General features: G+C 27.2%; 1 pseudogene across 1 annotated transcript; it reads left to right on the top strand.

Annotated features, from left to right (window-relative positions):
- Positions 1 to 10,653: 10,653 nt before the first annotated feature.
- LOC104713963 (putative pectinesterase/pectinesterase inhibitor 40) lies at positions 10,654 to 14,290 on the top strand (annotated as a pseudogene). The gene is made up of 3 exons (XR_015575301.1): positions 10,654 to 11,533; positions 13,103 to 13,263; positions 13,429 to 14,290. The product of XR_015575301.1 is annotated as a putative pectinesterase/pectinesterase inhibitor 40 (transcript).
- The last annotated feature ends 588 nt before the right edge of the window (positions 14,291 to 14,878 follow it).

Here is a 14,878-nt window from a genome sequence, read left to right as displayed (position 1 = left end):
TCTCAAATCATTTTTTTTTATGTTTTCAATTTCTTATTTTTGTTGTATAATTACAAAAAAACCAAATGAAATATCATTGTAAAAATTTAATGCGAAATTTTAATTTTAGAAACTACATGATGTATACATTTTACATTGTTTTTATACTAGATATTCACCCGCGGTACACCGCGGGACTATTTTTTATAAAAAGATATAATTTATTTTACAGATTAACTATATATAACTAATATTTAATTTGTATTTTTTTAAATGTACAACCTTACAAATATAAATATACTCCCTCCGTTTCATAATATAAGATGTTTTAGAGATTTTTTTTTGTTTCATAATATAGGATGTTTTCAAGTTTCTATGCAACTTTAGATTAGTTTAATATTTTTTATTATGCAATCTTATTTATGATTGGTTGAACTTTTTTAAAGTAGTTATTTCTTAATATGCGTGCTTTACTCAAAACATCATATATTTTGAAACAGATGGAGTATTAGTTAACATAGAAATTAGAAAATATTTTGTTTGAGTTTTATTGTTTTATATTATTGTATAAATGTATAACATACAATTAAATAAGTAGTGATTTATAGAAGGAATATATTGTGTTTTTTTTTATAGATAGTAGATTTTTTTTTTTTATATATATTTAAATTGTTTAGATATATGTACAGGATAATTTTGTATTGTAGTTTTGTATGTTTTATATATAAAGAATCATTTAACTTTAGTATATATAGTTTTGTTGTGAAATACAAATAAAAGTTGTTAACAGTTATTTGTTGGGATTGACATGAATTCCACATTGTTTTTCTTTTAATAACCAAAGGTAATTTTTGTTGACAAAAAAAAAAAAAAAAAAAAAAAAACCAAAGGTTATTAAAATGGACCCAATATGTGTGTATATAAATTGTCTAGAAATTGTTTCTATGGAGAAAATATTGTTTTGTAAAATTGAAAACTTAATATTAATTAAATTGATTATAAACTTAATATTTAATGTTAAAGAGAGTGGTTCCTATTATTTTGGAAATTTTATTAGGATGAGAAATCTTGTTTCCAAAATTGAAATTTAATATTAATAAATTAAATGAAAAATAAATTAATAATTAATACTAATAGCATGCTTGTAAATAGGTTCCAACTTCAGGATTTATTTGCTAAATGTCTCCAAAAATGTATATATAGATTTAAAGATTCATCTCCATTATCTAATTTAGATTATCATATTACAAGTAATCATTCTCTCCTCCTCTCTCACCAATATCAAATGTTGTTATATATAATATGTGTTGTAAGAGTTTGATTCTATATTTTAATTTAGAAAGTATTATATATAATTAATATTGTTTTCAATTTTTATTTTATTTATATAAAAATAAAATATTATATTTCTTGTCTTTCTAATCTATTCATATTTATTTTTAAAATTTCCATAGCTAAATTTAAATTCACATATGTTGGTTTTAACAAAAAATCAAGTTTATTTGAGAATTTGTTTTAAAAGGTTTATCTTCATTATCTATTTTAGATTAACATCTAATAAGTCATTATTTTTCATACTCTTACAATATTCACAACATAATAAGGTCATGAAGTTGAAAATATCCATCTCTAATTTTCTATTATGTACTATGGTTATCTCACATATTCATGTATCATTTTTAATAATTTAGAATGATCAATATAATTATCCATTTATAAAGTCTATTTTATTTTGTAAAGTCTATTTTGTTTTGTGATCCAATAGATAAATATGTAAAGATCAATATAATATTTATATTATTTAAGATTTGAGGTTTTTGAAAAAAAAAGAACTTAATTATAAAAATTTGATTTTCTTGATTTAAGCAAAATGAAAAAATGATTCCAAAAAGAAATCATGTTTAACTGGAAGTGAAATATAGAAAATAATATAATTATTAAAATACCATTTATCTAAATCCTCTAAAGATGAAACCATTAGTATGAAATCTAACACTATAAATTAAATTGATGAGTGAAAAAAAAAACAAAAGGATTGAAATTATTCTTGGAGTTTTAAAAAATCCTTAGATTGAAGTTCATATATTTTTAAAAAAAAACTAATTTAGTTTGTCACTTCAAAAGTAATATTTTCAATTTGGAATATTATGTGTGAGTGTTGAGTTTATATCAACAAAACAATCTAAAAGTGTAAGTTTAAATTTTGATTGAGCCACTTGGTATTTATTTTCTTTTAAGTCAAAAATAAATTAAAATATTTATTTATAATTAACCTACTTTTAAAGGCATTTAACTCCATTTAACTCAAATGTAACTCCTACTCAATAATTTTACATTCATTCCTCCAACTAATATATTTATATTTCAAGAAAAAATGTTTTTGGTAAAATTTTAATATTTTTAAATTATTTTAATTGCTTTAAACTTTGAAATGAGGAATATTCTATATACAATAATTTTATACGTAGTTACTAAATTTTTTGATAATTTTATTTGATTCAATTTTACTATACTACAGTCTTATGATTACAGTGTCAGTAAGAAAAAATCTTTAAATTAATGTTCAACCTCTCTAAAACATGATCATAAACATAGATTCTCTCATATCAGGAAAATGTTTAAATTTCTACATTATTATTTATATTAATATAACTAATCAATTTGTAATAATTTTTTTGTAGTATTGGTTAATTTTTTATTTATAGAAAAGTTTATATATTTTAAATTTTGTATAATAAATAACCATACCAAAAAAATGTTGACAGAAGTGTTATTTTGAGAAATTGCTATAATTTTTTTTGAGATTCATACATTAGTATATTTTTTTTTTTGAGATTGTACATTAGTAAAACAATATTTTAGTTTCAGAAAATTTAAGAAATATAATCAAAACTATTATGCATACAACCACACATTGCATGGACTAATTACCTAGTATGTAATCAAACTTGAGAAAAATATATGAGTAGTAGAAAGTGGGTGTAATGGTGAATAGTTTTAGAGAAAGTAGGTGTGGGTGCAAAATTCTCTTATTTTGATACTTCATTGCGAAACAACTTTAAAATATCATAAATTGTCAAAAGTTAAAAATGCTTTTCTTGGTTGAAAATTAAGTGTCAAATTTATAGATTAAGTGTAAATATGTTGAACTTTCAACACCTCTAAACCAAAACGTAGACTAAGGATGAGATGTCATTTTGGTTAGTTTTCACAAATTTAAACTTTAACACTTACATTCCTTTGAAATAAAAATATCATATATATAGATAAAAACTGTTTATTCAAAATATTATTTGCAAGAAAAATTTAAAATATAAAAATCAAAAGTTGAAAACTTATTTTACTATAAAATCTTATTGAAAGGGTTTGTCCAAAATATTATTACCAAACAAATTTAAAATTGATTTAAAATCCAGAAAACAAAACAACTAACATAACAACAGAGATACTCAGATTATCCTTTTCATATATCATATAAAAAGTAAAAACACATAAATATATTTTCCTTATGTTTTGCTAATATTTTGCATGTTTTTCTTTTTATTAATTTACTTCTCTATATTAAAAAATAATTAGATGTTAGGTATCCTTATTGGAATATAAAAATAAATCTTGTAAGTGTTGTGGTTTATACAAATAACATTTTTGACTTGTCTAAATTTTGAAAATATATATAGTTAAGCCAGAGAAATGTTGGCAAATATATATATTTGAAATGATGTATATATAGAAAGTTATGAAGTATATATTTGAAATGACACTGCAAATGTTTCGTTCCAATACTTATTCAAAACCTGGTAGGTAGGGATCTTTCTTTGAGATGGAACTCCCACCACTCGTGTTTGACATGAAGGAGCTTGAGATATTAGACGAAGAATCACCAAAAAGAGCACCATTGTTGAAGATATATGAAATTAACGTGAAGGTCTTTTAGTCTTAAAAAGTTTAGATTAAGAAATGAAGAAGATGAGATTAACCCGAAGGCCTATTAGCCTACAAAGTTTAGAGTAAAAAATGAAGAAGCTGACAAATGAAGAGATGAGAGTCATAAGACTAATCTGAAGGGGTATTAGCCTAAAAAGTTATTAACCGGAATATTAATACAATTAATTACACCAATTTGTTTGCATGTGTTGGATAATGTTATCACCAACTGCTCACAGAATTAATTTCCACCCAGTTTCCTTTTGACTCTTTGGCATAAGTTACCCAATTCTAATGAAACAAAAATGTAATTGTCATATACCATGTCACAATGATCATATTATACAAAACCCAATTGGTTGAATATGATACGACGACTGTATGTGGAATCATTGTAAAACTTTAAATTATTTTTAAATATGACAACTGTTTGAATCATGGTATAAATTGTTATACATGTAGTCATTTTGTATGATCATATTTTACCATGTGACAGTGGTCATATTCAACCAAAACCAAAATGTATAAATTGTTACAAATGTGGTCCTTTTGAAATTGTTATACAAACAGTTGTCATTTAAAAATAATTACAGTTTTAGTACATAGCAAAAGATATTTTTATAATTAAACAGTAACCTACGCATCTCCTTTTTAATAAAAGAGAAGTACACAACATATTTTTTGTAGATTTTATATTTTTAATAAATGGTTACAAATAGGTTATAGATTAATCCATATATTAATATTATCGGTTTTTACAGACTTTATATTTTTAATAAATGGTTACAAATATGTTATAGATAGGTTATAGATTAATCCATATATTAATATTAATCAGTTACACCTAAATATTAGGGATATTCCAAATTGATAACTGATATATTAATGGTAACAAAGAAAATCATGGATATTCCAAACTGTATTTTTGGAAGATTTTAGTCTTATATCACGTTGTTTCTAAAGATCTTTAAACACAATATTACAAATTTATTTACCATAACCGGAATATCTATCGGGTTGTGGTTGGATCGAATCGACCGGCCGGTCTGGTCCTGATTAAAAAACATTGATATAAATCATTCAGATCTCCATTCACCAAAATACATATTCATACAAAAAAAAAATAATAATAACAATCGTTTCTCAGTTTACAATGCTAAACCGTCTTCTAAATTATATTTTATTTTGAAATTATAATAAAGATAAAAGAAATTTTAACCCGTATTCTAGCATGGGTCCAAATCTAGTACTTCCATTATAATTTTAACCCGTGCTCTAGCATGGGTCCCCTAAATATAAATAAAAGAAATTAATACAAAATTAACTCACTAATTAACTATGATTTATCATTGTTAAATTAATAAAAGAAATTAGTGTTAAATTGCAATACAATGGAGAATAACCGAGCTTGGTGTCCTATCCATTGCATCGTCTTTGGTTTGTAAGTTTGACATCACTAGTTAATCTTTTTTCAAGTAATGTAATTTTAACACTTAAAATGTTTAATACTATTAATTTGACAACAGCTACTATATATATAATAAAAATATTCTTAAAAAAAATATTACAAACTTTACACAATAATTACATATGATTGTAAATAATCAAATTAATCTAATTACATCGCCTTTGGTTTGTAAGTTTGGCATCACTAGTTCAATATTTTTTAAAATATTCTTAAAAAAATATTACAAACTTTAGACACTAAATACATATGATTTTAAATAATCGAATTAATAAAAAAAATTTGAGTGAGTAAATTACAATACAATGGAGAATAACCGAGTGTGGTGTCATATCCATTCAATCTTTTGGTTCGTAAGTTTGACATCAAATTCAATATTTTCTCAAGTAATGTAATTTTTATACTTAAAGTTTTTCATATTAATTCGACAACAACTACTATATATATATGGCCAAAAAAAACTACTATATATATAATAACAATCTTAAAAATAAATATTACAAACTTTACACACTAATTACATATATAATCTTAAATTGTCGGATTACATAGTACTAACGGCATCAATTTTCATGTGTTTAAAATTGAATATTTTGTAGAACATGGAATATTTCATCTGACATCATCCTTTTATACTATAAAATACAAGTCACATGACCAGTAGAAATGTGGCACATAAGATTTGTTCATAATATTTAGAATTAAATAAAATTAGGAAAAGAAATATTCTCTGTTTTAAAAAAAAACATTATTTCCTCAGATTTTTTTTTTTACATATTTGAAAAAATAAACAAAACAAAAAATCTTAAAATCCCTAAATTTTCTCATACACTACACCACGATCTTTTAAAAATCTTAAAATCCCTATCTTCTACAAAATGAAAATCCGTTTCATGTTGAACTCAAATTCTCAATCTTTTTCTGGCATTTGCTAGTGTGTCATAATACTAGTGTGTTATAAAATTCTTTCAACGAAATAGGAGATGAGAGTCGAACGGAAATGCCATCACGTGTGTGCATGCGTGCTTGGTTGGTTTGGATACCTACATCAATTGGTTCAAGTGGGCTTCTTTCTTCTCTTATTGGGCTTTAACTTTGACCAGTTTGGCATTTAGCCCCCTAATTTAGACAGCAAATTTTTGAAACTGTGAGATCTTAAAAGTAAAAACAGATTATTCTCAATATATTTTGAATAATCCGAGATGAAGAAAGAGTCCAAACAGATCTTAAAAGGATTTGTTCTCTTGGTTACGTTTCACAAAATTGGAAATCTGATTATCTCTTTCAATATATTTTGAATAATCCGAGATGAAAAAAGAGTCCAAACAGATCTTAAAAGGATTTGTTCTCTTGGTCATAAAATTGGAAATCTGATTATCTCTTTCAATATACAAAATCACTCAAAATTGAAAAATCTAATTGCAACAATATCCGGAAAAATGTCATTAAATACATGAACTTTCAAATTTAGGTCAAAAAAACCATGAACTTTATGGGAGACCATTTAATACATCAATTTCTGTTGACTAGCCATTTAAAATACCAAATATTGTTGACCAAACCAAAATAGACATACCGTTAAATGAGATAACTGAGCAACTAACGACCGTTAATTTGCTATTTAACAGCATGTTGTTTTTGGCGTCATCAACGATATTTGATGTTTTAAACGGCTACTCAACAAAACTTGATGTATAAAATGGCCTCTCACAAAGTTCATGATTTTTTTGGCCTAAATTTGAAAGTTTATGTATTTAATTACATTTTATCTAACTTGAGTAGTCTAATTTTTATTATTCAACTAATAATGACTAATTATTGAATGAGTTATTTAAACCTCCAAAATAAAAACTCATCCTATACTCTTCAAAAACACATTATTGAACTGGAGTATATTTCAATAAAAATGTAATAATGTAATTTGATCACATGTATATTATTTTGTTTGTTAATAGACAAATAAAATTTAGCACATGGGTTCTCATAGTATTTTACAAAAGTAAATATTATTTTTAATCATTTTTATGTTTTCAAAAAACATAGAAGAGTAATCAACAAATTTAACAAATCACCTCTCAAATAATAGAGAAGATATATGAATGTATTTTTAATTACATAAATAGTAGATTATACATTTTTTGTTAAATAATATCTACGTCATGAATTATATTCATGAAAATTTCTCAAGTTTTAAATATCTTCAACTCAATTTGATGTAAATAAATAATATTTTTTCAATTATAACCAAAAATATTATTGCAAAGGATATTTGCTTCACCTGTACAAATAACAATAAATAGTATAATAGTCAAATTAAGCTTGATTTTACAGTTTAGAGGTATAAAGCAAAGATTGTCTGAGTAATGTGAAAAAAAAAATCAAAATGCATTCTCTTTTTTGTGTACACATAATTCGATTAAGAATCTTTCGTCTTGTTGAGTACAAAAAAATTATTAAATTATATAATTTTGGATTAATACATGAACTTTCAAATTTAGACAAAAAAATTCATGAACTTTGTGAGAGACCATTTAATATATCAAGTTTTGTTGAGTAGCCGTTTAAAACATCAAATATCGTTGAAGACGCCAAAAACAACATGCCGTTAAATAGCAAAGTAACGGTCGTTAGTTGCTCAGTCATCTCATTTATCGGTATGTCTATTTTGGTTTGGTCAACAATATCTATACTATTAAAAGGGAAACATTATTTACAAGGCAAAATGAATCCTGAAATATATGACATAAAATGACCCTGAATAAATTAAAAAGCATACAATACAAAAGGGACATTAAAGTAAATTTGATAATAAAATGCACGGATCCTATATGTCCTGGATTAATTCTGTTCGGATCATGTATTAACTGTTCATAGCTGTTTTTCATATTCCCGTATCCAAACAGAATCGAAACAAGCATGTGCAATAAAATTCAAAAAAGGTAAGTAGTTTTGCGTAAACAATTTAAGGAAACAATAATTTTGATATTTATGTATATGTTTAATTTGGGCAATTAATTTCGAAATTGTATATATGTAAACTTATTTAATTTGATTTTATATTTTGAGATATATCCGGAAACAAGAAATTATGATGTTACCTAATATACAAAATCATCTAAATGTTTATAGAAATAATTTAAATCGGTATCTATTGAAATCAAGCAATTAAATACAAAATTATATATATGTATAAAAATATAATTTGGTTATATATTGTGAGATATCTGTAAACAATATTTATGATTTTATATTATGATTTCAAACATATGTATTACATATATACAATATGTTTAAATCTTGGATACTGAATTAAGATATACATACGTTTGAAACTACTTATAACTTATCATTTTATCAATGCATAAATGTGCGGATCCGAAAACATGTTACAACTAAAGTAAAACAACAGTATTTTAAATATGTTTTTTTTTTTTCAGCTTATCTAGCATAAGCATGTACAAAACAATAGATAAAAGAATGTTAACTGACACGGCATGTATGTGTGATTCTATTAACTGAATGTTTCAAAGAAATTATTTTTCTTCATCAAATACTTTATTTTGTTTTGAATCAAACTATTACGTGTTTGTGTGCTAAATATGTAGGAACATGATTTTGAGGAAATGAGAAAAGAATAATGAGACGGAAACGGGATGAAAGGGGGAATAAGATGAGATTAAAAATTTTCAAAAATCAAAATCTAGGATCATGTTAGAATTAAAATAAATCAATGCTTCCAATATATTATGTAACATATTTTTCAATTTATCTAACATAAAAATGTCAAAAAAATATTCAAAAGAAAAAGAAAAAACATTAAACTATGTTTTATAATAGATAAAAAAAAAGCAACCATAGTTATGAGACATATACAGGACATGATGGATTTTATGTCCTAAATTAGACATACCATCTTTCTGTTACTATTTTTTAATATAATTGTTTTTACTGATAACAAAAACAAATTTGATCATTTTTTTGTCTAAACAGAATTAAAAATAAATCAAATACTAAACTGATACAAAAAAATTTTGATTATGAATGTTAATAACATTTATTAAAAATATGTTTACAAACATAATCCGCATGTACGTAATAAATTATAAATGTGTTAGTAAATTTAGTTTTTAAAATCAACCCCGCACGTATGTGCGGGTCCGAATCTAGTTTGGTGTTTTACATGGCTAGTCAACAAAAATTGATGTATTAAATGGCCTTCCACAAAATTCATGGGTTTTTGACCTAAATTTGAAAGCTCATGTATTTAATGACATTTTTCCCCAACAATATCTCTTTCAATATTTCGTTCTATGGTGTTACTGTTAGCGTTGCGAATTTCTTAGGGGCATTCTCAAAAATGCCCCTTTTTCCATACCCCTTTTTAAAAATACCTCTTCATGTTGACCATTTTTAAAACTACCCCTCTTTATATACAAAATGACCAAATTACCCTTTTTTGAGTGACAGCAAGAATGTACAGTCATCAAAATCGAAAATATTTTCCCGCCAAAAAAATTTCCCGCCAAATTTTTTTTCCCGCCAAAATCGAAAATTTTTCCCGAAAAAATTATCTTTTCCTGCCAAAAAAAAATTTTTTCCCGCCAAAATCGAAAATTTTTCCCGCCAAAAATATTGAAATTTATACATTTTAAAAACATTGTAAACGCTTTTAAAAATCTTTTAAAAGTGTTTACAAGGTTTTTAAAAAGTTTTTAAACACATTGTAAACGCTTTTAAAAACCTTGTAAATGCTTTTAAAAAGGTTGTAAATGCTTTTAAAAGGTTTTTAAACACCTTATAAACGCTTTTAAAGCATTTACAAGGTGTTTAAAAACCTTTTAAAAATCTTATAAAAACTTTTACAAGGTTTTTAAAATCATTGTAAAAGCGTTTATAAGGTGTTTAAAAACCTTTTAAAAATCTTTTTAATAACTATTTGAAAACTTTTTAAAAACCTTTTAAAAACCTTTTAAAAATCTTGTAAAAGCGTTTACAAGTTGTTTAAAAAACCTTTTAAAACTCTTTAAAAAATCTTGTAAAAGCCTTTACAAGGTGTTTATAAGGTAGAAACCTTATAAAACCTTTTAAAAACCTTGTAAATTTTTTTTGGCGGGAAAAATTTTGGCGGGAAATTTTTTTTGTCGAAATTTTTTAACAAAATTTTTTTGACAAAAAAAATTTTTGGCGGGAAAATTTTTTCGAAAAATTTTTGGCGGGAAAATATGTCGGAAATTTTTTGGCCGAAAAATTTTGTTTTTCTTTTTATTGAATAAAATAAATTTCATCTAAGGGTAAAATGGTCATTAAAAATTAAAAGAGGGCAAAAATAAAAATGGCCAGAAAAGAGGGTATTTTTGAAAAGGGGTATATCAAAAAAGGCGTTTTTAACAAATTCTCAATTTCTTATATAAGTTCCTCTTTCATACAGCTCCGATCACTATATTTTGAATAATCCGAGATGAAGAAAGAGTCTAAACAGATTATTCTCAATATTCTTCGATTGACCTTTCTCCTACTCTTCTTCTTATCCACCGTATTCTCTTCTCACTCACCACACAAAACGCAGCGTTTTACATCCTCCGATGACATCATCGCCGCACTAAACCAAACTATCTCAAAGGTCAATCTCTCTTCCTCCAACTTCTCCGACCTCCAAAACCGTCTAAGCTCTAACCTAAGCCATCGCGACCGCTGCGCATTCGACGACTGTCTCCAGCTACTCGATGACACCGTCTTTGATCTCACCGCCGCGATATCCGAGCTCCGATCTCATTCTCCGGAGATCCATAACGTCAAAATGTTACTCAGCGCCACGATGACAAATACACGAACGTGTATCGATGGTTTTGCTTCTAGCGACGAAGACGACGAGGAAGATTCGAATTATAATAATAACAAGACGTATGGAGTGGCTGAGAGCTTGAAGGAGAGCCTATTCGATATCTCTAGCCACGTCAGGAACTCGTTAGATATGCTTGAGAATATTCCGGGGAAACTTGAGGAGGACGTTGGGTTTCCGATGTGGGTCTCAGGGAGTGACCGCAACCTACTTCAAGATCCCGTGGATGAGAGTAAGGTTGATCTCGTGGTGGCTCAAAATGGTACAGGAAACTATACAACCATAGGCGATGCCGTATTCGCCGCTCCCAACTCGAGCAACAGCAGGTACGAAAACGTTAAATATTAGGTTTGGTTGGTAAAGGTGGTAACGTGTAGATTTTTTTTTGGTAAACTGAGGTGGTAACGTGTAGATGACTATAGCATTCTGCATTTTTTTTTTTTTTGTAATTAATTTATTTTCCAAAATTTGTTTTGGTTCATGATTCATTCGATCAATTTCCTTGATTTTGAATTTGATTCTTTTTTATTTATAGAGACTAAAATTTTAGATAGATGGAAAGGAAAAAATAAAAGAAATCTAAACTTAATTTGCGCTCAAAAAGTGATACAACTCACAAATAATTCTGAGTAAGTTAGTGAGCAGATAATTCTTCTTTAGTCTTGCCTTGAATATTCGTATTTTCGAAAATCTTCATTCTGTTTTTTAACAACGTTTTTCCAAGTTTCCAATAGAATTATATTTCTTTCTTTCAAGTTACTTTGCTTGTTTCAACGATATATCTCAAACTTGGTTTTAAAATTTTTGAAAAAAATAATAATTTAAACTTGTTCTATACTCATCACAGTTACAACAAACAACATATCTTAAACTCGAAGAACAAGGTTTGTTTCTTCTATTCTACGCAAAATAAATGACCAAACACATCTGTACTCAAATCTTCATAATATTGTGTAATCACTAGTGTCTACGGAAATTTTAGTTGCGTTGATATCACTAGTTTCTTTTTGTTCCTTTTGTGTGTGAGACAAAAAAAAATAACGAAGAACGTTAACACTAATGATACAATGTAAGTATGTAACCAAAATTTCCATAAACGTTACTCAAAGAGAATCAAGAAAAAAATCTACATGATGAATGAAAAAGATCTCAAAATAAACTATGATCAACATGTAATCAAATAATGCATTAATGAAGCCAAATTAAACACAAAATTACATGAAATTTTCAAAGATATCATTGTCCTGTCCATTTAATTTTAAATCATTCTGATAAAATTCTAAGTATGTAACATTAATCCAAAAAAATCTAAATATGTTTAAAGCATATCATTTACATTATATTTGCATGATCACTTTAATCGGAACCGTATCACATTGTAGTGAGTGGGATACGTGTGTACATATTTTAATTTTCTCATGGTCGTCGCCAATACTCATACTTGATTTACTTTTGGAAGATTCTCAAAAATAGCATCAAAATAAGTTTTTTTTCTCAAACTTAGCACCACATCTTTAAAATTCCAAAAATAGCACCAATTAATCTTTCAAAATTAAATCCTAAATTCAAAATACTAAACCCTACATCTCAAAACTATACCCTAAATATGAAATTGAGAACCCAAACCTAAAAAAACAAATTCTAAAAATTAATTTTAAATATTTTAATATAATAAATATTGCTATTTTTAGAAATTTATGGAATATGTGCTATAGTTGTCTATAAAAATTGTTTTAGTGCTATTTTAGGGTATTTCTCTTTATTTTACTATATAGTATATACATGTCTTTATTTTCTTGTAGCTTAAAATTTCATAGCTATGCCTTTCTTTTGAACTTTTGAATATCTATAAAGTCGACGCCTCAATGAGTGTATATTGATTTTTTTTATGGTAGGTTTGTGATATATATAAAATGTGGGGTATATTTCGAAAACATTGAAATACCGAGGGAGAAGACAATGATAATGTTCGTCGGGGATGGAATCGGACTGACAGTAATAAAAGCTAACCGTAGTTATGGAGATGGATGGACAGCATATTACTCTGCCACCGTTGGTAAGTCCTTCAGATTTAAAATGCTATACAATTTTGCAGCTTGTATTAAATATTAGGCAATTTACGACAATGTTTGCAATTTTTTGCAAGTCATTTACGACAACTCTATATATGTCTATCATATTATTGTATTATCTTAAATACAATATATAATTGTATATGCAGGCGTGAGAGGTAGTGGCTTCATAGCTAAGGACTTATCATTCGTGAATGATCCGGACCGGCTAAACACCAGGCTGTGGCATTACGAAGTAGTTCTGACCTCTCTGCCTACTACAGATGCAGCTTTGAAAGTTACCAAGACACCATCTATGCCCATTCACACAAACAGTTTTATCGAGAATGTGATATATATGGCACGGTCGACTTCATATTTGGCGACGCATCGGTTGTGTTCCAGAATTGTAGTCTCTTTGCTCGTAGACCAAATCCTAACCAGAGAATCATATATACCGCTCAAGGCCGGGAAGACTCACGTCTACCCACAGGCATTTCTATAATTCATTGCAAGATCTTGGCCGCACCTGAATTGATCCCTGTGCAAGCCAACTTCAAAGCATATTTAGGCCGTCCGTGGCAACTATATTCTAGGACGGTTATCATGAAATCGTTTATTGACGATCTGGTGGATCCTGCCGGATGGTTGAAGTGGAAAGATGATTTTGCACTTGAAACCTTATATTATGGAGAGTACATGAACGAAGGGCCGGGGTCGAACCTGACCAACCGGGTCCAGTGGCCTGGTTTTAAGCGTATAGAAACCTTGGAGGAAGCAACTGAGTTCTCTGTTGGTCCATTTATCGAAGGCAACAAATGGCTTAATTCTACCGGAATTCCTTTTACTCTTGACCTCTAGTCTAATCATTACAAATTTTGATAGTAGCATATAAGCAAAATTTCATTAATACATTACCATGCACATATAGTTGTAAGCTGGATTATCAAAAAAAAAAATGTAAGCTGCAGGGGATCAAGTCATTTAGTTTATTTATTACTTGCTATAATATAAGATCGATGTGTTTTGATCTTTGTATTAATTGATTTTGAGAAGTAGGTACCAGCTAGTAAGATGTGTTCTGACCTTTGGGTGTTAATGGGTTTTGGTAAGTAGGTACTAGCTAGTAAGAAGTGTTTTGATCTTTGCATATAAGCAAAATTTCATTAATACAATACCATGCACATATAATGTAAGCTGGATTATCAAAAAAAGAAAAGAAATTGTAAGCTGCAGGGGATCAACTCATTCGACAATTTATTACTTGCTATAATGTAAGATCGATGTGTGTTTGATCTTTGTGTTAATTGATTTTGGTAAGTAGGTACCAGCTAGTAAGATGTGTTCTGACCTTCGGGTGTTAATGGTTTTTGGTAAGTAGGTACTAGCTAGTAAGATGTGTTTTGATCTTTGTGTTAATTATTTTTGGTTAGTAGCTACTAGCTAGTAAGATGTGTTGATCTTTGTATCAATTCGTTTTGGGTAGTAGCTACTAGCTAGTAAGATGTGTTCTCTAATCTCTGTATTATTATTTTTTATGTAAGCATGGAAAGGAATATTCACAACGTCTTTTCAAATGTAGAAATAAGCTACAAATAGAGCAGATGGACAAAGCAAACC

Source organism: Camelina sativa, chromosome 2 (assembly GCF_030686135.1).
Source record: "Camelina sativa cultivar CO46 ecotype springtype chromosome 2, ASM3068613v1".
Classification (NCBI taxonomy): Eukaryota; Viridiplantae; Streptophyta; class Magnoliopsida; order Brassicales; family Brassicaceae; genus Camelina; species Camelina sativa.
The sequence above is the reverse complement of the archived record's forward strand: the minus strand, read 5'-3'. Positions and strand labels throughout refer to the sequence as shown.